The 25100-nt window shown below is 38.3% G+C and overlaps 1 protein-coding gene and 1 long non-coding RNA gene across 3 annotated transcripts in view; both read right to left on the reverse strand.

Annotated features, from left to right (window-relative positions):
* Nucleotides 1-2872, reverse strand: part of LOC102967570 (zinc finger protein 420-like) — a 62949-nt gene extending 60077 nt beyond the window's left edge. For both annotated transcript variants that reach the window (XM_015544102.2, XM_042968958.1), the window contains exon 1: nt 2517-2872. The gene's annotated coding sequence lies outside the window, so the exon portion shown is untranslated. The remainder of the gene's footprint in view (nt 1-2516) is intronic.
* A 6614-nt stretch (nt 2873-9486) lies between these two features.
* LOC122234082 lies at nt 9487-18019 on the reverse strand. The gene is made up of 4 exons (XR_006211808.1): nt 17904-18019; nt 17557-17634; nt 13148-13496; nt 9487-9547 (listed from the first exon to the last, which is right to left on the reverse strand). It is a non-coding gene; the product is annotated as an uncharacterized LOC122234082 (long non-coding RNA).
* Between the last annotated feature and the right edge of the window lie 7081 nt (nt 18020-25100).

Consider the following 25100-nt stretch of genomic DNA (forward strand, 5'->3'; position numbering starts at 1 on the left):
AAAGTTAAGACAAAGCCATTAATTGGTAAGGAATAAAGAATATTGAGACACCAAGTCTTTCTTTCTTTCTTCGTTTTTTCCAATTTTTATTTAAATTCTAGTTAGTTAACAGTGCAATACTGGTTTCAGGAGTAGAATTCAGTGATTTATCACTTGCGTATAACACCCAGTGCTCATCATAATAAGAGCCCTCCTAACTACCCATCACCCATCTAGCCCATCCCCCCCCCCCCCACTTCCCTCCATCAATCCTCAGTTTGTTCTCTATCTTTAAGATTCTCTTATGGTTAGGGCGCTTGGGTGGCTCAGTCAGTTGAGCGGCCAACTTTGGCTCAGGTCATGGTCTCACATCTCCTGGGTTCAGGTCCCATGTGTTCGGGTCCCATGTCAGGCTCTGTGTTGAGAGCTCGGAGCCTACTTCGAATTCTGTGTCTCCCTCTCTCTGTCCCTCCCCCACTCACACTGTGTCTCCCCCTCTCTGTGTCTTCTCAAAATAATTAACATCAAAAAAAATTTGTTCAAGTATCTTATGGTTTGTTTCCCTCTCTCTCTCCCCCCTCCCATATGTTCATCTGTTCCTTAAATTCCACATATGAGTAAAATCATATGCTATTTGTCTTTCTCTGACTGACTTATTTTGCTTAGCATGATACATTCTAGCTCCATCCACGTCGTTGCAAATGGCAAGAGTTCATTCTTTTTTATGGCTGAGTAATATTCCCTTATATATATACACCACATCTTCTTTATCCATTCATCTGTTGGTGGACATTTGAGGACACCAAGCCTTTCTCTGAGCCCAGACTGACTTGTTAGAAACAAACAACTACTTCCACCCCCTCCATTTACTCAGAAGTAAACATTCAAAGGAAGGTTAGAAAGAGACTGAGAACCAGAAAGTCAGAGAGTACCACAGAGTGAAGGTCGAGAATTCCCACAGGTCTCCCCAGGTGATTTCCTGAGGGAAGTGATTGGAATCTTACAACCCTGGCTTTTTTCTCAGCCTCCCCCCGCCCCCAACCTGGGACTATTTCTGGTTCTTAAAGTCTCAATCTGAGATCAGGTTTGTGACTTAAAAGGTAAATTTATCTGGAATCTTTAATCTGGGACTCATCTTTCTAAGTTCCCAAATCAGGCAGGGACATTTCCAGGGAACTTGGGCCCCCATGGCTACAAGGAGAGGGAGCAGCTGTTAATGGCTGACTCTAGCTGGTCTTAAGAGTTAACTTCCTTCAAGTTAACACACTCCTTGCTTGCTGACTCAAGGCCCCTGATCTGTGACAGAACTAATTTGCTTCCTTTGAGATATGCAGACCACTGACCTTCAGGAATAAAGGACCAGAATGTTCCCAGGCCACAGAGGCAAGTCTGTTTGAAGCTCTCTTAGCTTTCTGATTAGCCCAGCAATCTTTTAGCAAAATGTTTTTCTCGTTTAAGGTCACACAAATGACTTTACTGACCTCCCTCTGTGCATCTGTAGACCTTGCCCTCCTTTTCAGAAAGAACAGAGTACTCTTGCACAACCCCCAGGTACCAAGGAACAAGACTTTCTTGCACAACCCGCCCAAACTCAGAGTACCAAAGAACCAGAACTTCTTGCACAACCTCCAAGCACTGAGATAACTCTATAGCTGGCATCAACAAGTCTACACATAATCCAGAAATGTCACAGACCACTGCACTCCCTTACTGATTAAACCCCTTTAAAATTCTCTGGGCCGGGGGTGCCTGGGTGGCTCAGTTGGTTAAGTGTCCGACTTCAGCTCAGGTCATGATCTCGCAGTTTGTGGGTTTGAGCCCCCTGTGGGATTCTGTGCTGACAGCCCAGAGCCTGCTTCGATTTTGTGTCTCCCCCTCTCTCTGCCCCTCCCCCATTCACACTCTGTGTGTGTGTGTGTCTCTCTCTCGCAAAAATAAACATTAAATTTTTTTTAAAAAAATCTCTGGGCCAAAGATAAACAAGAAAACAAAAACAAAAAGACAAAAAACTAAATAAAAATGTCCGGGCCAGGGAAAAACCAGAGAGCTGGCCTTTGGACAAGAGTTGGCCTACCCAGCTAGCTGACCCGCCTCTTGAATAAAGCTCATATTCCTTTTCAATCAAAACTCATCTCTTGTATTGGCCTTTCCAGCTGGTAGCCCAGCTTGGATTTCCGCAATGCGGCAAGCCACAGAGACCCCACAACCACAAGCTTCCAGAAACTGTCGAACCTCCAAATAGCCTCAGTGTGAGCATATCTCTATCGATGCCTGCCCGCAATCGGCTCCCGGCTAGGCACAGCTGAGAGGAAATAGACACATAAAAAAGCAACGACATAATTAAAGGAGGAGTCAATCTCACAGCTTCGCACAAGTACGCTCACAGCTGGAGACACAATCAACACTCCTTCAAGTGGTCACACATAACCATGCAGTCTCACGGCACATTACGTCACATACTCACACATACACTGACGTGTTAAAGCCTAGGGCTCCACACACGCCGGTCTCCGACGCCGGGCTCTGACACGCCTCACCTTCAGCTTCCCCAGCGTCAGGCTCACGTCCCCCAGTCCCGGAAGAAACCAATGGCCTCGGTCGCTGCGCTGTTCCACTCGCTCCAGCACTACGGAGCTGACCACCTTAGAAGGAAGTGACGTTACACCCGGAGGCCTCCAGAACGCGACAGACCCCAGAGAGCGGACAACCCGAGTAATCCTCCCCGGGCTCCTAACGACAACCTGCTGCTCCTCCGCTCACTACCGACGAACCACGCAACCTGACAGTCCCAGTTTCCCACCGGGGTCACTCGCAATCGCAATCCCGGTTGCTTCCGGCTAAACGCCGGAAGTTTATTTCCGCCCCGAGGACTTCTGGGACTTGTAGTGTGGCCTAAAATCCCCCCCACCCCCCACCCCCCCCCCCGGAGAGCTGATCGGGACAGTCTTGAACCCTCAGCCGCAGCTTGAGCCTTGCTGCGGGAGGTGACCCCGCAGAGTTTGGAAGACCCGCAGTTGGAGGACACGATAGAGCGGAGTCTGTAGAGGCTAAACATGAGGAATACTTGGGCCCTAATGGCAGTCAGGCTTGTGGGGAAGGAGAGGAAGAGTGATGGTGTGAGTGCGTTGGCTTCAGTTTATGACCTCTGTGATTATGCTGCTGTGCCCGAGACTGTGTTTTACGGTTAAAAAAAAAAAATGTTGAATGTTTAAAGTACAGTTTTTGAATGTAGCATAAAAAACTGCCCAAATCAGCTGGGTAAATTTTCAGAGATTTCTCAGACCGTATAACTAGCACCCCAGAAGTCCCCTACCTGCCTCCTGTAAAGTCTCCATCATCTAACTTACAATGTAGATTAGTTGTGCCTGATTTTGAAGCTTACATAAATGTTATCATATTGTATGTACACTCTTTTCCCCCTTTGGTCTGACTTCTTTCCGCCAATTATTGTTTGTGAGTTTAATCAATAAAGTTAGTTTATTCTCATTGTTGATGGTATTTGGCTTGTTTTCAGCTTGGGGCTACTAAGAATAGTGCTCCATAAACATTCTTGTTTGTAGTCTTTTGCTGTGTATATGTGTCATCTTGGTTACATATATTTTTAGGAGGAGAGTTGCTAGGTCATAGGTTACATATATGTTTAGCTTTAGTAGGTATTGCCAAATGGTGTTCCCAGGTGGTTTCCCAATTGGAATTCCACCAGCTCTGTCTTGTAGTACTAATTGTTCTGCCTTTTAACATACTTAATATTGTATGCCTTTTCCTTTTTAAACTTTCTGGTGGATGTATGGTTGTTTTCCTTTGAATTCCCCTGATGTGTACATTTGTATACCTTCCATAACAGGCAAAGATACCCAATCAACTTTAGCATTTATTGTGGACAAACAGGAGCAGCAAGAAGATTTATGTCCCCTTGCAGAGGTGTGTGTTGTATGTATTGGTGTTGATCCAATGCTTTCAATATTGCCTCTTTCCAAACCTTATAAGGACAAATAGGACTGGAGTAAAGGCAAAGGTCCGTTCTTCCTGAAGAGCGACCCAAGGCCACATGCACTAGTCAAAGTATGTTGGGAACTTGACAGTGACCAAGGTTGCCAAATATTTAAAGCCCTTTTGGACATTGGAACATAAGTTACTGTGATTCCAGGAGTTTTTTTTAAGCCCCTTTGGCTTATATCAAGGTATTAGTTGGCCTGAGTTCTCATTTAATGGATCCAGAGAAAAATTTACTTCCAAGCTCATTTTTGTTGGCAGATTTCAGTTCCTTGTGTTGTAGGACTGAAGTCCCTATTTCATTACTGGCTGTCAGCTGGGGACCACTCTCTGATATTTTCCAAATGTCCCCCACAGGCAATTCACAATGAATGTTCGCTTTCTTTCAGGTCAGCTAGAACACATCTCTGAATTCTTTTCTGCTTAGTAGACAGAGAAAACACTGCTTTTAAAGGGCTCATATTAGATTCGGTTCAGCCAACCCAAATAAACTATCTTAAGGTTTCTGATTAGTCACTTTAAATACATTCAAAATCTCTTTTGCCATGTATTATAACATTATCACAGGAATAACATCAGGGGGCTGTATATCATGGGTGACTTCTTAGAATTCTACCTACTGCAGCTATGGTAATCAGAACAGTGTTATATTTGTACAAGGATAAAACACAGACAAAGGAAATGCAATAGAAAATAAAAAAAATAGTCACTTTAAAAAAAAATTCCACATCAGTTCAGTGGAGGAAGGATGGGGATGGTCTTTTCAGTATATAGTGCTGGAACAATTAGACATCCACATGGGAAAAAAAAGAATCTTTATCCTCACCTTACATAGTACACAAAATTAATGCAAGATTTTCTTTGACAAAATGCCTAATGTGAAATTTTCACTTAAATGTAAAAATTAAGATAACTTTAAAAGAATACATATGTAGAAAAATACCTTCATGTTGTTGGGGGAAAGATTTATTAAACAGAACGTAAAAAGTACAAGCCATAAAAGAAAAAGTAGGACTTCATTAAAATTAAGAAATGTAAGGGTGCCTGGGCGGCTCAGTCGGTTAAGCGTCTGACTTCGGCTCAGGTCATGATCTCACCATTCATGGGTTCAAGCCCCGTGTCAGGCTCTGTGGTGACAGCTCGGAGCCTGAAGCCTGCTTCGGATTCTGTGTCTCCCTCTCTCTTTGCCCCTCCCCTGCCTGTGCTCTGTCTTTCTCTCAAAAATAAACATTAAAAATGAAAAAAAAAAAACCACAAAATAATAAAATTAAGAAATGTCATTAAAAGACACTATGAAGACAGTGAAAATATTTGAAAGGGGTCTTTGTAATACATTATAGACTTCTATCATAAATTTAAAAAAGACCTCCTACAATTCAGTAAGAAAAAGGTGACAAGCAACCCAATAAAAGTGGGCAACAGGTTTGCACAGACATTCACCAAAGTGTGTATTTAAATGGCATAGGAAGATGCTGAAAGTCAGTACTTATCAGAGAAATGCAAATTAAAACTGCAATGTAATTCTACTACATACCAATAAAACAGTTAAAATTGAAAAAACAGTATCAATTGTTGATGAGGATGTGAACCAAACAGAATTCTCATACACTGCCAGCAGGAATGCAAAATGGGATAGCCACTTTGCAAAACTGGCAGCATGTGGAAGGCAGGAAGCCACAAAGATGTTTACAGCCTTGATGTATTAGGGTTCTCCAGCAAAACAGAACCAACAGGAGACCATATATGTATGTATTCCATCAACTTAGAATCTTATGCCCTCAAAATATCTTCCAAAAATTAAGACAAAATACTTATTTTGACAAACTGAGATAATTGACTGGCAGGATACCTGAACTAAATAGATGCTAAAGGAAAAAAATTTTAAGTTTATTTCTTTAAGCAATCTTCACACCAAATGTGGGGTGGAACTCATCACCGTGTGATCAAGAACTACATGCTTCATTGACTGAGCCAGCCACGCAGCCCAAAGGAAATTTTTGATGTAGAAAGAAAATTATACCAGATGGATCAACACTTTTAACTTTTTTTTATTTTTCTAAATAAACTTCTTGTTTATTTATTTATTTATTTATTTATTTATTTAGAGAGAGTGCACAGGAGGGGGAGGGGCAGAGGATCTTAAGCAGGCTCCACACTCAGCATAGAGCCCTCAGCAGAAGCTCAAACGACTGAGCCTATCCAGGTGCCCCAGGATGGATCAACACTTTTAAAAATAACCTTTTGGGGGCACCTGGGTGGCTCAGTTGGTTAAGCATCCAACTCTTAATCTCAGCTCTGGTCATGATCTCACAATTCATCAGATGGAGCTCTGCATCAGGCTCTGCATTGCACTGACAACACGAACCAACTTAGGATTCTCTCTCCCCCTCTGCTCCTCTCCTCTGTGCTCTTTCTCTCTCAAAGTAAATAAACTAAAAAATATTATATTAAAAAAAGAACCTTTTGGACTTTATGTAAACTATGTAAACTATAGAAATATTATTCAACTTCTTTGGAATGAACAATCATCTAGATTTTACTGAATAGACTTGTGAATTAAAATTACTGTTTTATTCAGGATGTCACACAAATATTCATAACTGATATCAGAAGTTTTGTCTTGCCCTTCAACTGTAAAATCAATGCTATGCAAGAGTCATAGAATTAAATGTCAAGCTTCCATGTTTAAATAAACTATGAGAAGCTCCTCAAAATTTTGGGAATTTTGCTTATAAAAAAGATCAGGTACTAGACATGTCTCCTGAGGCAAGGGAAATAAAAGCAAAAATAGACTATTGGGACTTCACATCAACATAAAAACCTTCTGCACAGTGAAGGAAACAATCAACAAGACTAAAAGGCAAGTTTGGGAATGGGAGAAGGTACTTGCAAATAAGATATCTGATAAAGGGTTAGTATCCAAAATATAAAAAGAACTTATAAAACTCAACACCCAAATAACAAATAATCCAATTAAAAACTGAGCAGAAGGGGCGCCTGGGTGGCTCAGTCGGTTAAGCGTCCGACTTCAGCTCAGGTCACCATCTCGTGGTCCGTGAGTTCGAGCCCCGCGTCGGGCTCTGGGCTGATGGCTCAGAGCCTGGAGCCTGCTTCCGATTCTGTGTCTCCCTCCCTCTCTGCCCCTCCCCCGTTCATGCTCTGTCTCTCTCTGTCTCAAAAATAAATAAAACATTAAAAAAATAAAAAAAAATAAAAATAAAAAAAATAAAAACTGAGAAGACATGAATAGACATTTTTCCAAAGAAGGCATACAGATGGCCAACAGACACATAGAAAGGTGCTCAACATCACTCATGATTAGGGAAATGCAAATAAAAACTACAATGAGATATCACCTCATACCTGTAAGATGGCTAAAATCAACAACACATGAAACAACACGTGTTGGAAAAGATGCGGAGAAAGGGGAACCCTCTTATACTGTGGAAATGCTAACTTGTGCAGCCACTCTGGAAAACAGTAGGGAGTTCTCAAAAAGTTAAAAATAGAACCACTCTATGACCCAGCAATTGCACAAGGAGGTATATACCCAAGGAACATAAAAATACTAATTCAAAAGGCTACATGTACCCCTACCTTTATAGTAGTATTATCTATAATAGCCAAATTATGGAAACAGTCCAAGTGTCCATCAACTGATGGATAAAGAAGAGGTGGTATGTATATATACACAATGGAATATTACTCATCCATAATAATGAATGAAATCTGACCACTTGCAATGATGTGGATAGAGCTAGAGAGTATTAAGCTAAGTGAGATAAGTCAGTCAGAGAAAGACAAATACCATATGATCTCACTCATGTAGAATTTAAGAAACAAAACAAATTAGGATGGGGGGAAAAGACAGAGGCAAACCGAGGAACAGACTCTTAACTATAGAGAGCACACTGATGGTTACCAGAGGGAAGGTATTGGGGGGATAAGTGCACTTAATGGAGATTAAGGATTGCATTCATTGTGATGAAGAGCAGGTGGGTTGAAGGTAAGTGTTGAATCACTAAATTGTACACCTGAAGCTAATATTACACTGTATGTTAACTAACTGGAATTAAAATTAAAACTTCAAAAAAAGGTCAGGTGATGTTTTTTAGCAATGAGTAATTTATTCATTTAGTTTTACTGGACTACTAAGTGCTTATATTTCTCTTGACTGAGCTCTGGAGACTTTTTGAAGAATATCATGCATTTTATTTTTTCAAAATTATTAGCAAAACAAAGGATATATATATATATATATATATATATATATATATCCCATAAACTCTCTAGCTTGTAGTAACATCAATTTCTAAGTCATAATGCTTATCTTTTTTTGACCAAAATCTCTACATTGTTAATTTTTCAAGAGACATCATTCTGAAAGGTTGCATTGTAACACCTCACTTTCACAAAATACCTACATTTGCACCTGTTTTTGCTAACAGAAAGAAATACAAAGAGGATATTCACTTTTACAAAAAAAAAAAAAAAAAAAAAAGCTGTCACCATACTAATATAGGTCTTTCCTAAAAAGCAAAGTGGCATATGGTGAACTTTGGAAAGCAGGGGATACTCTCTGCTTTATATCAGTTCAGTCTGCAAAAGGTTTCATAGGGACACCACTTTTGTTCCTTTTTTTTGGGGGGGGGGGTAGGGGAAACTGTACTTTTGAATAGCAGGGGAAACCTGTACTCTATTTCAATTATTTTCACAAATGCATTCCATTGTCTTTAGCTATTTCTGTGTTTTTTCAGAGTTTCTTAAAAATATAGATTATAAAAGTTTCTAGCATTCTAGTACATGCATCAATGTAATTTTCTTCCATGTACTTTTGTCAAACAACATTTTCTATACAGAATACCCACTATTATTTATTCCTAGAGCAATTGTAACTTGTGTTGATTTTATCCTTAACAAAAGGGTGATGTCAATAAGAATCAAGTCAGTATTCAGATAGGTAGCTACCCTATGTGTTCTCTTATCAGTCAGATAATGTGTTCTGTATTATACATTTGGTAATAAACCTCTTCTCATTATGCCGTGACAGTTGTGATCTCAACCACCCCATACCCATTTATATACACTTTCTCTCTGATATGAATGTCATGATCAGCATAAAGATTGAGTTCTGCAGGAAGAGCTTACTACATCTTAACATCTTTATTTGATTTTGTTTTTTTTCTTCCCAATATGGAGTATCTGTTAGTGAGTAAAGTGTACATTATGGTTCAGTGTCGAAGACTCTTAAGTCTAAAGTTCTTTTTTGGCCAGCAAAAGAGCAGATGCAGGATTAAAGTGAGACATGGCTAATGTCCAGGAAAAGACGAGAGCCCCGAATAAGGGTCCATGACCCATATTTATTCAGATCAGAAGGCTTACAAAGGTGATGGGCGTGTACAAAGAGACAAACTGTAAACATTAACTTGAGGCTGTGAGGGGGAAAGGGAGGTTTTGAAGATATACCGTGTTTGGGGTTTGGGTCAATATAAAACAAAATCCTGGCACCAGGCAGATGGGTAGATGGTTGTTAACGGCAGACAGGAAGGTGCCATGCCTGTTTATCTTTGCCAGCCTGCGGGGGATGAGACAGATAGGAGAAATAGCCTCAGGGTTAACAAGACACCTTTTCTTTTGTTAACCATCTCTGCTCTGGGCTGCTTTGCCTGCAGCGCAGTGGTCCATAGCTCAATTCACCAATTTACCTAACCTGGCCCTATTCTCCCGTGAAAGCAGCTTTTCTGCTATAGTACTAAATTGGGGGTGCTTTCACCCTGAATATATTTGATCTTGTTTATTTTACATACCTATGTATTGGGCCCCTTTGCACCATTCCTATTTTAGGCCTTTGCCTCTCCCTCTCTATTTTGGGGGTTCCCTGCACCCCCTTTCTATTTTAGGGTGCATTTGCACCTCCCTATTTCTGGCACCTTTGCGCCTCCCTATTCTCAGGTGCCTTTGCATCCCATGTTCTTGGGGTGCCAATCTGGTTTACCCAAACTCAGGTGTGAGCATCTTATGACTTTGTATTTCTTTATGCCTTGCTAACCCATTGGTGTAAGCCCGGGGGATCCCTAAGCTTATCCCCCACAGCTCAACACCATTCCATAAATAAAATAGATGAAGATAATAGTGACTAACATTCACTAAACAATTCACTAGTTATATTCATGCATTCATAATTCATTTACTCACTACATACCAATGACAGTTATGTAAGTCATCTCAATTTTGCCATACTTGAAGCAAAACATATACGATTGAAAGCAATATATATATAATGTGTGTGTGGAGTTGCATTTAAAAAGGCTCTTGAGGGGCGCCTGGGTGGCTCAGTCGGTTGAGTGACCAACTTCGGCTCAGGTCATGATCTTGCAGTTTGTGAGTTTGAGCCCTGCATAGGGCTCTGTGCTGATGGCTCAGAGCCTGGAGCTTGCCTTGGATTCTGTGTCTCCCTCTCTCTGCCCCTTCACCGCTCATGCTCTGTCTCTCTCTGTCTCTCAAAAATGAATAAATGTTAAAAAATTTTTTAAAAAGGCTCTTGAGGGGCATGTGCATAGCTCAGTCAGTTGAGCATCTCAGTTCAGCTCAGGTCATGATCTCGTGGTTCATGGATTCGAGCCCTGCATTGGGCTCTGTGCTGGCAGCTCAGAGCCTGGAGCCTGCTTCAGATTCTGTGTCTCCCTCTCTCTGCCTTCCCCTTCTCACACTCTGTATCTCTCTCTCTCTCTTTCTCTCTCTCTCAAAAATAAATAAAACACTTAAAAAATGTTTTTAAAAAGGCTCTCGAATGAAACTGCCAACAGTGGTAACTTTAGGGGAGAAACTAGAGGAAGGGAAATAGTCAAAGGGGAGTTTAGCTTCTCTGTAATATTTAAAATTTTCGTAAGTATAAGACATTCACAGATTGTTTCAGAAATAAAAAATAAAGCAGACAAGTATACGAAATGCAAACAGGATGTTGAAAGGAGCATTGTTTATAAAGACAAAATTTAGAAGGCAAACATTTTATCAATAGACTAGTAAAATAATAGTAGAGCCACACAGATAAACATTAGCTATATTCAGATAAGGATAATGATATACTATTTACTGACTTGGAAAACTGTTCATGCTATGCTCTACCATAGGAAAGGCAATTTGTGAAAAGGAGTTTCTTTTAAAATTTTCTGAAAGAACTTGCTTTGAAAATTTTGAGAGTGGTTATTATAATAGTTTCTTTTGTGCTCTTTGAAATTTTCTGAAAAAATTACAATAAAATGTTAATATTAAAAGTAACTCTTCAAAAAAAAGTAACTCTTCAAAAAGGCAGTACAGTTCTATTTGTATTAAAATATATAAAAATAAAAATAATGAAGAAAAGAAGGTACAGGTATAATTACAGATATATAAGTATGTATATAGATACACATATATAAACATATGCAAATGAATGATAAATCATTGCCCTGAAACTTAAGCTTATATATATATATATATATATTTTTTTTTTTTAAAGCTTATATAAATAAGACTGTACCACCAAAACAGCAGGAAAAGCAACTGGAAAGAATAAGTAGTGATGGGTTCAAAATCTTGGAGAAAAATAAGTCAGCCCAGAACTGTAAGCACAATTAACAATTTTAATAATCAGTAAATATACATAAGACAAAAAAATACCTAGAATTATTTTAGGAAAAGTAAAATAAAATTCTAGGATTATTCTGTAATAAATTGTCTGGTATTTAAGGTTGACATGCACCAAAGTTTTCATTTTCTTCATTCAAATTAAGTAAGTAAGTGAACTGTTGATGGTTTTCTAATATTTACTATATCCTTGGGCAATTTCAGCTGTCAATACCAAATAAAGGGCTCCTCATATTAATTACAGGATCTAATCAGCATGAAGTCCTAACTCAAATTAAGTGAATGCCTTTCCCACAGATTATTTTCAGAGCTTCTTACCACCATGACCATTTCTACGTTGATTGAGATTTAAACTACGTACAAAAACCTTCCCACATTCTTTGCATTCATAAAGTTTCTCACCCTTGTGAATTCTCTGATGTTGAGAAAGGTCTGAAGAATGATAAAAGGCCTTTCTACATTCCTTACATTCAAAGGGTTTCTCACCAGTATGAATCCTCTGATGCCAGATAATGGCAGAGCTACTACTAAAGGTTTTCCCACATTCCTTACACTCATAGGGTTTCTCAATCATATGAATTTCCCAATGTTGATGAAGGTCTGAAAGTGATAAAAGGCCTTTCCACATTCTTTACAGACATATGGTTTTTCACCAGTGTGAATTCTCTGATGTTCTGTAAGTATAGAACTGTTACAAAAGGTCTCTCCATGTGCCATACAAACATAGCACTTCTCACCTGTGTGAATTCTCTGATGTTCTGTAAATTTTGAACTGCTACAAAAGGTCTTTCCACAGTCTTTACATATATAGGGTTTTTCACCAGTATGAACTCTCTTATGTCGATTAAGGGTTGAGCTACTTCCAAATGTCTTAGCACAATTTTTACATTCATAGGGTTTCTCACCACTACAAATTCTATGCTGTATAAAAAAATACGATGCACTCTTAAAGGCCTTGCTACATTCCTTACATTCATAGGGTTTTTCACCAGTCTGGATTCTCTGATGTCTTTTAAGATCCAAGGAATAATGAAAGGCTTTGCCACATTCTTTACATATATAAGGTTTCTCACCAGTGTGAACTCTCTGATGTTCTATAAGTATTGAATTGCTATGAAAGGCTTTTCCACACTTCTTACATATATATGGTTTCTACCAGCGTGAATTCTCTGATGCAGAGTAATGGCTGGTTTGCTACTAAAGGCTTTTCCATATAACATACATTGATAAGTTTTCTCATTGGCAAGAAGTATCTGATGATAAATAAGGTCTGAGGAATGATTAAAAAAAAATCCCACTTTCCTTAGCTAGACAGGGTTCCTCACATGTGTAAACTCTCTGATGTGATAGAAATATAGAAAGGCTTTTCCACATTCTTTACCCTCATAGATTTTCTCCTCAGTATGAATGCTCTGGTGGACACAGTCTAAGACTCTACCACATTCCTTATGTTCACAGTTTTCATTAATAAACATGATCTGATGCTGAAAATGTTTTGAACCCCTACTAATGGCCTTCCCATATTCCTTATGGTTCCTGAATTTCTTACCAGTATCAATTCTCTGATGTGTAGTTAGTTGGAAGTCACATACAAAACCTTTCTCATAGTTCTTGCATTCCCAGGCTTTGTCTTCAATGTAAGTTTTTTGATATGGAGTAAGAGATGGGTGCTGACTGAAAGTGTATACATTTTCATAGTTGAAAATAACTTGATTAAAAATTTTCTCACAAGATCCTTGTTTTTCATCAGTTTTTCTTTTCATTCCCAGTCATTTCTATAACAGGAACACTCAAGTTCATGTTTTGTAAGACTTTCCAATATAAACTATTGGGGTGATTCTATTTCATAAACTTCCTCCTTCAGAGATAATTCCTTGGTTTACACCTAGATTCGTGGTCTGAAAGAAAGCATAATAGAAAACATTTGCTTCCCCCCCCCCACCCCCGGAAGAAATGAAACTTTTATGGTATAAATAGGGGAATTAAATTAAAATTAATGTATATGAGATGTGAATGATTTATACAGTGATCAAATACACTCTTGGAATTTGATAAATGCACAAAGCACGTGAATTGACAGGAAGTCATACGGGATCATGAGATAACTAGGAAATTTTAAATGAATAGTTTTCAATTTTTGACACAAATTAAAACTACACAGATAATATTTTGCAACTGTACGAATGGCAAAAGTCTAAGTGTTTGACAGCATATTCTTTCAGGAAGCTATGGAGAAATGGACTCTCTCACTCATTACTAGCTGGATGACAAAATGGTACCCACCCCCCCTTGTGGGGGAGAATTCAGCAACATTTAGCCAAATTATATACTTACTTATCCTTTTATAAACCAACAATATGAGTGACATGACTCAACTCTAAACATATACTGACATAAATTTTGGAAGATTTACTCACAATGCCCTTCAGTGCAGCACAATTTATAATAGCAATGACTGGAACTAACTCAAATGTCCATCCTTAGGTAACTGGTTGAAAAAACTATGGTGCATCTACTAAGTGGAGTATATTTTCCAACCATAAAAAGGAATGATGAAAATCTTCAGACCTCCCTGAAGTTATCTCCCGAATATATTGTTAAGTGAAAAAAGGAAGGTGGACTAAATTGTATATAGTATGCTGCCGTGAAAGTATTTTAAGATATACACATTGCTTTTATTTAGGAAAAAAATGGAAAGGTAACGTCTTGCTTGGGGGGGGGGGGGAGTGGGTGGGTGGGGGGTGGAGAACAGTGTGGAACAGACTGGGATAAAAGCTAGACTTCCTTGAATATACCCTATTTTATGGATTTGCCATTGAAATCTTGGAAATATTCCATATAATTATTTTAAAATGGAAGTTTACATTTTAAAATGCTTATTTATTCGGGGACAGAGGACACATGCACAAGCAGGGGAGGAACAGAGGAAGAGGCAGAAAGAGAATCCTAAGCAGCCTCCATGTCCAGTGTGGAGGCTGATGTGGGACTCAATACCACAACTGGGAGAGCATGACCTGAGACAAAATTAAAGGTCAGATGTTTAACTGACTGAGCCACCCAGATGGCTCCAAACTGAATTTTACAAAGACACCTCCAACTACCAAAAGCAAATTAGATAAATGATTTTAGTTTTATAATCAATTTTGTCATAATCAGAGTAGAACTATTGGTGATCATTTTAAAATTCAGTAATCTACCTGTGTGTCACCAGTGGATCATAACCCATACTTCTAACAAAGAAGCAAGGATGTGAGAACCTGCATGACTAGATACCAAGATGTGTACCACATTTAATCTCATTTCAAACCACATAGTGAAGGGAAAAACAATAGCCGTAATTGGGCACATAAGGGGCCCTGAAGGTACTTGCAATGTTCTATTTCTTAAACTACATAGTAGCAAGATGGGTCTTCACTGTGTTATTACTCAGACTGTGCAACTTGGTTTCAAAATTTTTATATGTATGAAAATGTTATGGGGTTGAATTGTGTCCACTACAAATTCATACGTTGATCTCCTTACCACCTACCCCCCTGTACTTCAGAATGTGACCTTTGTGAAAACAAAGTCATTGTAAACAGAATTAATTAAATTAAGACGAGATCATACTGGAGTAGGATGAGCCCCTAATGTAATATGACTAGTGTCCTTGCAAAGGGAATCTGGTAACACACACACACACACACACACACACACACACAGAGAGACAGAGACAGAGACAGAGAGAGACAGAGAGAGAGAGAGAACATGTGAAGCTGAAGGCAAAGATCAAGGTGATGCAGGAAAAGACAAAGAATGCCAAAGATTGCCAGCAAGCCAATGGAAGCTAGGAGAGAAGCACAGAAAAGATTCTCTTTCACAACCCTGGCAAACAAATACAACATATTTCCCTAAAATCTTTAAAAAGGTTTTTTGAAAGGAAAAGATCTTTAAATACATTTTTGTGCCAAAAAGTAAGTGAGCACTTAAAAAATTATGTTAGCATGTCAGAAAGACTCAGAGCTAGCTTGAAGAGGCTCTGACTTGCCAAACCTGGGATGGTTTAAGCACTAAAATAATTAATGAATTATAAACCATTGCAAAGAGTACAAATCCAGGAGTCCACATCAGTGAGGAATAGAAACCAAAATAAATCTGATAGCTAGACAAATAGTGAAGATATTTCCATACAATAGAAGACTGAGAAATACAGAGGGAGTGCTGGAACTGAAAAATGACTGGGGCGCCTGGGTGGCTCAGTCGGTTGAGCGTCCGACTTCAGCTCAGGTCATGATCTCACAGTCCGTGAGTTCGAGCCCCACGTCGGGCTCTGTGCTGACAGCTCAGAGCCTGGAGCCTGTTTCAGATTCTGTGTCTCCCTCTCTCTCTGAACCTCCCCCATTCATGCTCTCTCTCTCTGTCTCAAAAATCAATAAAGGTTAAAAATAAATGACTATAGTGCAACCCTCATAGTTAAGACTGGTATAAGCAAGAACCATCAATGATGCTAAATCTAGTGGTGGGGGGCATTTGATGAGGAATACAATTTTCATGGTGCCTTCCTATAGATGACTTCTTAGTTGCAGGAAAAAATAAAAACTATACAATAGAGAAGGTGGAGAGTATCGAAGCCAGGTAATCAAAATTAACATTATCAATGAGGGTCAGAAGCAAATCATATACTTTTAGATATGATGCCCTAAGAGGGACAAAATATCACATCTTTCGTACCCTGGCAGGAGAAACATAACTTGAACTTAATCATGAGATAATACAGAAAACCTAAATGAAGACCGTTCTATTAAAATAAAGAAAGCGAGGCTCCTGGGTGGCTCAGTTGGTTAAGCGTCCAACTCTTGATTTTGGCTCAGGTTATGATTTCACAGTTGATGAGATCAAGCCCTGGGTTGAGTTCTGTGCTGCTCTTTATCCCAAATACTCTCTACAGAGGTGACTGCAATCACTCCCAATGCACGAGCTATCACATCTCTGTAGGGGCTGCAATGGACTGGATGTTTATATTCCCCCCAAATTCATATATTAAAATTCTAACCCCTCAGGTGACAGTATTAGGAGGGGGGGCTTTGGAAGGTGATTAGGTAGGTAATGCAGGCAGAACTCTTATGAATGGGATTAGTGTCCTTATAAAGGAGACCCCAGAGAGATCCCCCTTCTGCTCAGGTTACAGTGAGATGATCAACTATGAGGAAGTAGACTCTCATCAGACACTAGATCTGTAGGCGCCTTGATCCTGAACTTCCCAGTCTCTGGAACTGTGAGAAATAAATTTGTGTTCATAAGCCACCAAGTCTCTGGTACTTTGTTATAGCAGCCCAAATGAAGTAAGACAGGGGCTTTCCACTTTCCCATCATTAGCCCTTTCTTCTGACTTCCCTATTTAACCCCTCTTGTAGTAGATTCTACTTTAAAAAATATTATTTATGGACTTATTCATAGGTTCCTTAGTCCATAAACTTCTTAATAGCTTATAAGTCTTATAATCTTTCCATCACTTAACAATGCATCTTATGCAAATTATAAAATCAGTAACTGTTGATTAGAAGAATAAATGAATAAATACACACACAATAATGAAGTAAAAAGAAAACTATTTCAGGGAAGAGAAGTCTCAAAAATTTTAAGAGATACTGATACACAAATCGAAATGCAAAAGAAAATGGGGAATTGTATTAGAATTGTATACAAAATAAATGTAGAAATTGGTCACTGAAAAGGTACAAGGATTATACTTCCCACTTTGAAATGGGAAGGAAGCATGAAAGAGAATCATAGAAAGTGAGAGTTGGAGGTAAAGGTAAGGGACATTTGGACAGCTTGGTGCACAGGTCTTACTTTTCTTTACAGGTTTTGACCGTTGACGAAAACTTCCCAGAAAATATCTCGCAGAGGTCTTTCCTCTGTAAACAGCTGGGTTACATCCTTCAATGCCCTCTCCTTGCCTGACTATCCCACACTTACCTAGAGCAGGTCCCTTGTCAGCTTTCTGCCAATCATCCAGGGTTCTTTCCCTTGCTCCAGTATGGATACCATATCTGGCTTAGAAATGGAGAGAGAAATGGTATATAGTTTTGCTATGGGAAGCCCAGAATTCAAAACTAAAGAGGAAAGGTCATTATTTAGAGAAGATGGGGCTTCAGTCTCAGCTTCGGTAGAGCTGCACATTTTCAACTCTATAAAACGCAAGCTATCTCTTTGGGAACAGGGAAATGGAATATATAAGATATCTGAAAGGAGCTGAGAAATTCACAGTGAGAGGATCAAATATTCCAGAGGAAGACTGAATTTTTAGAGATAGGTTTGCTTACCAACTGAGATAAGGTTGTTATAGTTTTCCAAAATCACATTTCTGTACACATCCCTCTGATCAAAATCAAGTCATTCCCACTCCCCCTGAGTCAAGTCTATAGATACGTCCTTAAACACCAATCCCTGAAAAAACAAATCATTGTATTAAGGTTATAATAAAAGTAGATGCTTTAATTCACTTATTTTTAATGCACTTTTTAAATAAGTTTATTTATTTTGGGGGGGGGGGGAGAGGCAAACAGAGGAGACAGAGAGAGAATCCTAAGCAGGCTCCCCACTGTCATTGCAGAGCCCAATGTGAGGCTCACACCCACGAACCGCAAGATCATGACCTAAGCCAAAGTCAAGAGTCAGATACTCAACCATCTGGTGCCCCTAAAAACAAATGCTTTGAAATGAGAGAAAAGAAAAAGGTGAAAATATGGGTGATAAAGACAGTGTTTACAGGAAAGGATAGATAGAATAAACAGGCTGGGTCTAGATACCTGGATGTCAGTATGACTTAATTTATGTACTTAAACATTCCAGTTCCTGAAGATAGATCAAATCACCCATTCACAGTAAGATATTTACAGGATCTAACCAGGTTTGGGATGTACAAAGGCCAGCTAAGTAAAGTTCCACTATTACATGAAATAGTATAAGCATCATCTAGTCTAATAATGCCTGGTATATAATTGTCAGTAAATGGTAATTCCCTCCACCTACTGTTTACCCATTTAGCCCTAAGGAAGAAAAAGTAATCACCTTTACAAAATATCTTAGAATAAAATTTGAGAATAAAAGAGATAAAGAGAAGATTCTTTAAAAAAATGAGGACAGAAAAAAACTGGTCATATATGAAATATCAGGAATCAGAAATGCAATGGGCTTCTAAATATCACTGTTAGAATCAAGAAAATGGTATAAAGCCATGTTTATAGGAGAGTTTTTCAACCTTAGCAATGTTGACAGTTGGGGCTGGATAATTCTTTGTCATGTGGGGTGCTGTCCTATGTATTATTTTTTGGATGTTTAGCATCAACTCTGACCTCCACAGATGCTGGTAGCACTGGCTGGTCCCAGCTCTGATGACCAAAAATACCTCTAGACATTGGCAAATATCCCTGGAGGGAGTGAGGATAGCAGCAAAATTGTTCCTGGTTGAGAATCAGTTAAGAGTCTAGAGAAGAAAAGGCTCGAAATATTCACCTCCTGCATCCATGCATCTCTGCTTGGAAGTAACTGGTTGTGCTCTATAAACATAAACCAGGGCGCCTGGGTGACTTGGTTGAGTGTCTGACTCTTGATTTCTGCTCAGATCATGTTCCCAGGGTCTTTGGAACCAGCCCCTGTGATGGACTCTGCACTGGAGGTGGAGCCTGCTTGGGATTCTCTCTCTCCCCCACTATGCCATTCTCACCCCGGTTGCACTCCCTCTTTCTCTAAAAGTTTTAGGGGCACCTGGGTGGCTTAGTGGGTTAAATGACCGATTTCAGCTCAGGTCATGATCTCTCAGTGAGTGAGTTTGAGCCCAGAGTCTCGTAGGGCTCTATGCTGACACCTCAGAGCCTGGAGCCTGCTTCAGATTCTGTGTCTCCCTCTCTCTCTCTGCCCCTGCCCCACTCGTGCTCTGTCCCCAATATTGACACCCAAGATTCTCCAAGCAACCAGAGCATTCACCACTCTCACACCACAACAGTATATATGTAGGTGTTTGTGTGTGTGTACGTGTGAGTTCATATGTATAGATAAATATAAACTTCAACAAAAATATTAGCTTGTAATATACGCTTAAAATATTTGTAACTTCAGGAGCATCTGGGTTGGTTAAGTGCCCCACTCTTGATTTTGGCAGGTCATGATCTCACCATTGTGATCTCACCATGCTAGGTATGGAGCCTGCTTAAGATTTTCTCCCTCTTTCTGCCCCTCCTGCTGTACACTCTCTTTTTCTCTCAAAGTAAATAAAGTTTAAAAAATATTTTAATTTCATAGTAATACACATACTGCATTCTTTTAATTTGCTATATAGTCCATTGAATAGATGGATGATAATTTATATAACCAATTTATTACTGTAATTGATCCTCACTCCCTACCTCCCACCCTCATCTTTTGCTATTACACCAGTGCCAAAAAATATATTCTTGTTTCTTGTGGATATGTTGAAAACAGCTGTTACATAAATTTCTCCATAAATTCTAGGGATATATGTACCTGTGTTTTAAGTTTTGATAGGTATTTGCTACTGCCCTCCTTTAGGTAATGCCAATTTAGCTGTCCAACAGCAACATGTATAGATCACCATGTTCCTACTCTGTGGCTAAAAGATTAGATACCAAATTTATTTTGTCAATCTGATAGGTAAAAACTACATTTCTAAATGATATCTATCATATTGGGACAGGAGATAAAAATCTTTCCAAAGGAGCAAAATTCCTTTGCAGTGTCTCTTATGTGACGTACTTTTTCATACTCACTTGTTTTGTTAGATCATTGTTTATATCTTCTCTTAATGATTTTTATTCCCTATTTTTGTTATTAAGCAATATAGACAGTTTTCTGTTTAAAAAATGTGCCTGTTTAGGAATTATATTTTTTCAATAGTGTTTCAAATATTTTGCCATGAAAAAGTAGACAAATATATTTTCCTACAATGACTTCATGGTTTTGAGTTAATTTCACATTATTATTTTCTTCCATGGTTTTATCTTATATTTTTTGTTCAATTCTTAAGTCAATTCTTAATCCATATCTTTGATGCATTTGCATTTTATTTTGCTTTGAGCGTGGCATTAGGGATCCATTTTTTTTTCTCTCTCCCAGGTGGCTGTCCAATTACATAAGGCCATTTACTGTATAATCTATGTTTACAGACATGTCCATATTTTACACATGTCCTATAAATTGGTATATTCTCTAATATAACCACAATAAATACACTTAGGAAATTTAACAATGGATCACATAATATCATGATCTAACATATGGTACAATTCAAATTTCTCCCAATTATCCCAGCAATTATTTTATTTTACTTTAAGTTTAATTTATGTATTTTAAGTGATCTCTACACCCAATGTGGGGCTCAAACTCATGAACCCAAGATCAAGAGTTGCATGGTGTACTGACTGAGCCAGCCAGGCAACACCCCTGTCAGCCGTGCTGACAGCTCAGAGCCTGGAGCCTGCCTCGGATTCTGTGTCTCCCTCTCTCTTTGCCCCTCCCCACTTGTGCTTTCTCTCTCTATCAAAAATAAAATATTAAAAAATTTAGGGGTGCCTGAGTGGCTCAATCGGTTAAGCGTCCGACTTTGGCTCAGGTCATGATCTCACAGTTCGTGAGTTCGAGCCCCACGTTGGGCTCTGGGCTGACAGCTCAGAGCCTGGAGCCCGCTTCAGATTCTGTGTCTCCTTCTGTCTGCCCCTCCGCTGCTTGCACTCTGTCTTTCATATTGTCTCGAAAATAAATAAACATTTTTTTTAATTTGAAAAATAAAGCATTTGTTGAAAAATCTAAATGCAACCAATGTATATATATGAACTAATACATTCAAATCTTCAAGATTTGTAACAATTCAAAGGATATTAAATGATCCAAAACAGCTTCATTATCATATACTATCTTTCCTATGTATTTGGATCTATAGCTGAACTTTTAAGTAGTTCTAGTGACCCATTACATTTTTGCTGATAACTCTTAGTTATTAGAGTTATATCTTAATAGTTGATGGTTCTACTTATCCAATTCCTCTCCTCCTCCTTCAGAATTTTACTGGTTATTTTTCCATTTAGACTCTAGAACTAGCTCACGGTGTGCCTGGGTGGCTCAGTCAGCTAAGCGTCCAACTCCTGATTTCGGCTGAGATCATGACCTCATGGATCACAAGATCCAGGCCCGCATGGGGTACTGTGCTGACAGTGCAAAGCCTGCTTGGAATCTTTCCCTCTCTCTCTGTCCCTCCCCTGCTCTCTCGCTCTCTCTCAAAAATGAATAAACTTTTTGAAAAAATAGAATTAGCTCAAATGTTTTAAAAAATTCCTGGGTATTTTTAATTGATATTGCATCACATTTGTAACCTAAGGAATTGTGATTTCTTAATGATATTAGTACTGCAATCCCAGATGTTATATCCATTGATTTTTCCATCTTCTGATTGCTTTGGTAATTTTTATTTTTTCCATAATGATTATGGATATTTCTATTTTTTTTTAATATAATTTATTGTCAAACTGGTTTCCATTCAACACCCTGTGCTCATCCCAAAAAGTGCCCTCCTCCCTGTCCATCACCCGCTTTCCCCTCCCCCCCACCCCCCATCTACCCTTAGTTTGTTCTCAGTCTTTAAGAGTCTCTTATGGTCTGCCTCCCTCCCTCTCTGTAACTTTTTTTTTCCCTTTTCCCTCCCCCATGGTCTTCTGTTAAGTTTCTCAAGATCCACATCTGAGTGAAAATATATGGTATTGGTGTTTCTCTTGGATATTTCTACTTAAGCTATGCCCTGACACATACCCGTGAAAATTTTGAGATAATAAATGTGTGTTGCTTTAAGCTGCCAACATTGTGGCAATTTGTTATGCAGCAATAGAAAAGGAATAAACCCTATTAGTGGTCATCCTTCCAAGTAGAAGGTGTTGATTCTAGTTCACAGTTGTTCCCAAATCCTCAGAACCACCTATATCATACCTCCTCAGAGATATCAGCACTAGCCAAGCTAAACCCCACTCTTAAGGCAGTCTGAATCCCAGATACATGGAAATTTCCTCTGTGCTCCTGTGGCATCTGTACCAGATTTCAAGTATTAATTATTGCAATACATGTCTAGATTTAGAGCTGTAAGTTCTGTAATTTTTCCCACCTCCCACATGTTTTGCTGTGTAGGATACTCAGTGTCCTTTATGTTCAAAGAAATTCTATTTTGTCAGTATTTCACCCTTAGCCAAATGTTGGTTTAAACATGCATTGGATCAAGAGTCAGATGTTCCTAAAATCCAATATTATTTTTTAATCACCCAGATAATGTGGGCAATAATATTATCAGCAATGTTTCATGCTGATACAAATTTTAGGATTCAACATAAGAGGTTGAATTAAAGGCATTATTTATTATATTTTTATGGTTCTTTTCTTCAGGATGGTGCATCTTGCGACCAAGGAGGAATGATGATGACTTCACTATATTCACTAGAGGTTTAAGATTTTTCTCCAATATTAAACTTAGGCAAATATACACCATAGTTTAGAGTTTTTTCATAAACAATAAAATGGCCAAAGGAAAAAATAATTTTGACAATGGATTATATTTACTGAGTATGTTACAGCCTTAATTATAAATATTTGTGTAAATTAACTCATTTGATCCTTACCAAACCCAAGTATGCTAGTGAATATAGCCATGCCCACTTTACATAAAGTATACTAATACATATAAATATGTTTTTAATATAAATACATTGAAATGGAAATAATTAAAAAAATTTAAAATGTCCCCACATTACATTTGGGCAAAATCATTAGGAAAAACTCTGCAAGGATAAGTAACATGGAGGGGAAGAGAGAAAAATAGCATAGCATAGTATGGTCAAAAGGGAAGCCAGCTTACTCTGTCATGTTTAAAATATGTACATGTTAGGGGCACCTGGGTGGCTCAGTTGGTTAAGTGTCCAACTTCAGCTCAGGTCATGATCTCACACTCCGTGAGTTCGAGCCCCACGTTGGGCTCTGGGCTGACAGCTCAGAGCCTGGAGCCTGCTTCAGATTCTGTGTCTCCCTCTCTCTCTCTCTCTGCTCCTCCCCCGCTTGCACTCTCTCTCTCATTCTTAAAAATAAACATTAAAAAAATTAAAATATGTACATGTTAAAAGGTATGCATGGATTATTTCAACAATGAAAAGCAGACAAGCAAATACAATATGCCAAGTAGGATGCTACATGTGACATTCCTTATAAACACAAAAAGTGGAGTTAATCACAGTATTTAGCCATAGATGTTTGGTAAAAATGATGGTACAGTCATATATATTAACATTATTGATACACTTAATCACATGGAATGTTCTGTATGACATATCTTGTCATTAAAAAGGCAATTTATGAGACAATTTGAGTAATGTGATTACATTTGCTTTTAAAAATTTATGAAAAGATCTGTTCCAACAATGTGACAATAGTTATAGTCCCTTGGGAGGATTAAAGGTAAATTTATTGGCTTCTTTGTAGAATTAAAAAATTTAGAAAAAATTATCACAACAAAATATCACTTTTATAAAATAAAAATATTAATTTATATATACAAATAATGATATCATTTTATCAATATTAAAATATATATCTTAAAGTGATGATATTTTAAATAAAATGGTACAGATGTAAAGATATGCAGGTAAAAATTTATTTTAAAAAGATCAATTGAAGAGTTCCCAAATTGGATGTTGGGGTATAAAAAGACTGTCATTAAATACAAGCTTATAACACTAAAAATATAAAATATCATGAAACTGTGCATAAATAGCATCAAGAAATAGGTACTGAATAAGTTGCACTGAAATAAGAATTTTGGTGATGGAGTGCCTGGGTTGCTCAGTCAGTTAGCGTCTGACTTTGGCTCAGGTCATGATCTCGCAGTTCATGAGTTCAAGCTCTGCATTGGATTCTGTGCTGACAGCTCAGAGCCTGGAGCCTGCTTCAGATTCCATCTCTCTCTGTCTCTCTCTGCCCCTCCCCCACTCGCACTCTATCTCTCTCTCTCAAAAATAAATAAACATTTTAAAAATTAAAAAAAAAGAATTTTGGTGAGAACAAAATAAATTCAAATTTTTAATGTACAACTTATAATAATATAGTATTTTATCTATGCATAAACCAAACAAATTATAGCTATATAAAAAACAAAGTTGATTTAACGTATTTTAAAATATGAAAAAATACAACAAAAAAGATTTTTTACCTTCTCCACTCAAGATTAGAAAGTTTTAAAAATTGGGGCACCTGGGTGGCTCAGTTGGTTAAGTGTCCAACTTCAGCTCAGTTCATGATCTCATAGTTCATAGGTTTAAGCCCCACATCAAGCTGTGCTGACAGCTCAGAGCCTGGAGCCTGCTTCGGATTCTGTGTCCCTCTCTCTCTCTTGCCCCTCCCCTGCTCATGTTCTGTCTCTGTCCCTCTCTATCAAAAATAAACAAACATTTAAAAAAATTAAAATAAACAACAAAGTT

Source organism: Panthera tigris, chromosome E2 (assembly GCF_018350195.1).
Source record: "Panthera tigris isolate Pti1 chromosome E2, P.tigris_Pti1_mat1.1, whole genome shotgun sequence".
Taxonomy (NCBI): domain Eukaryota; kingdom Metazoa; phylum Chordata; class Mammalia; order Carnivora; family Felidae; genus Panthera; species Panthera tigris.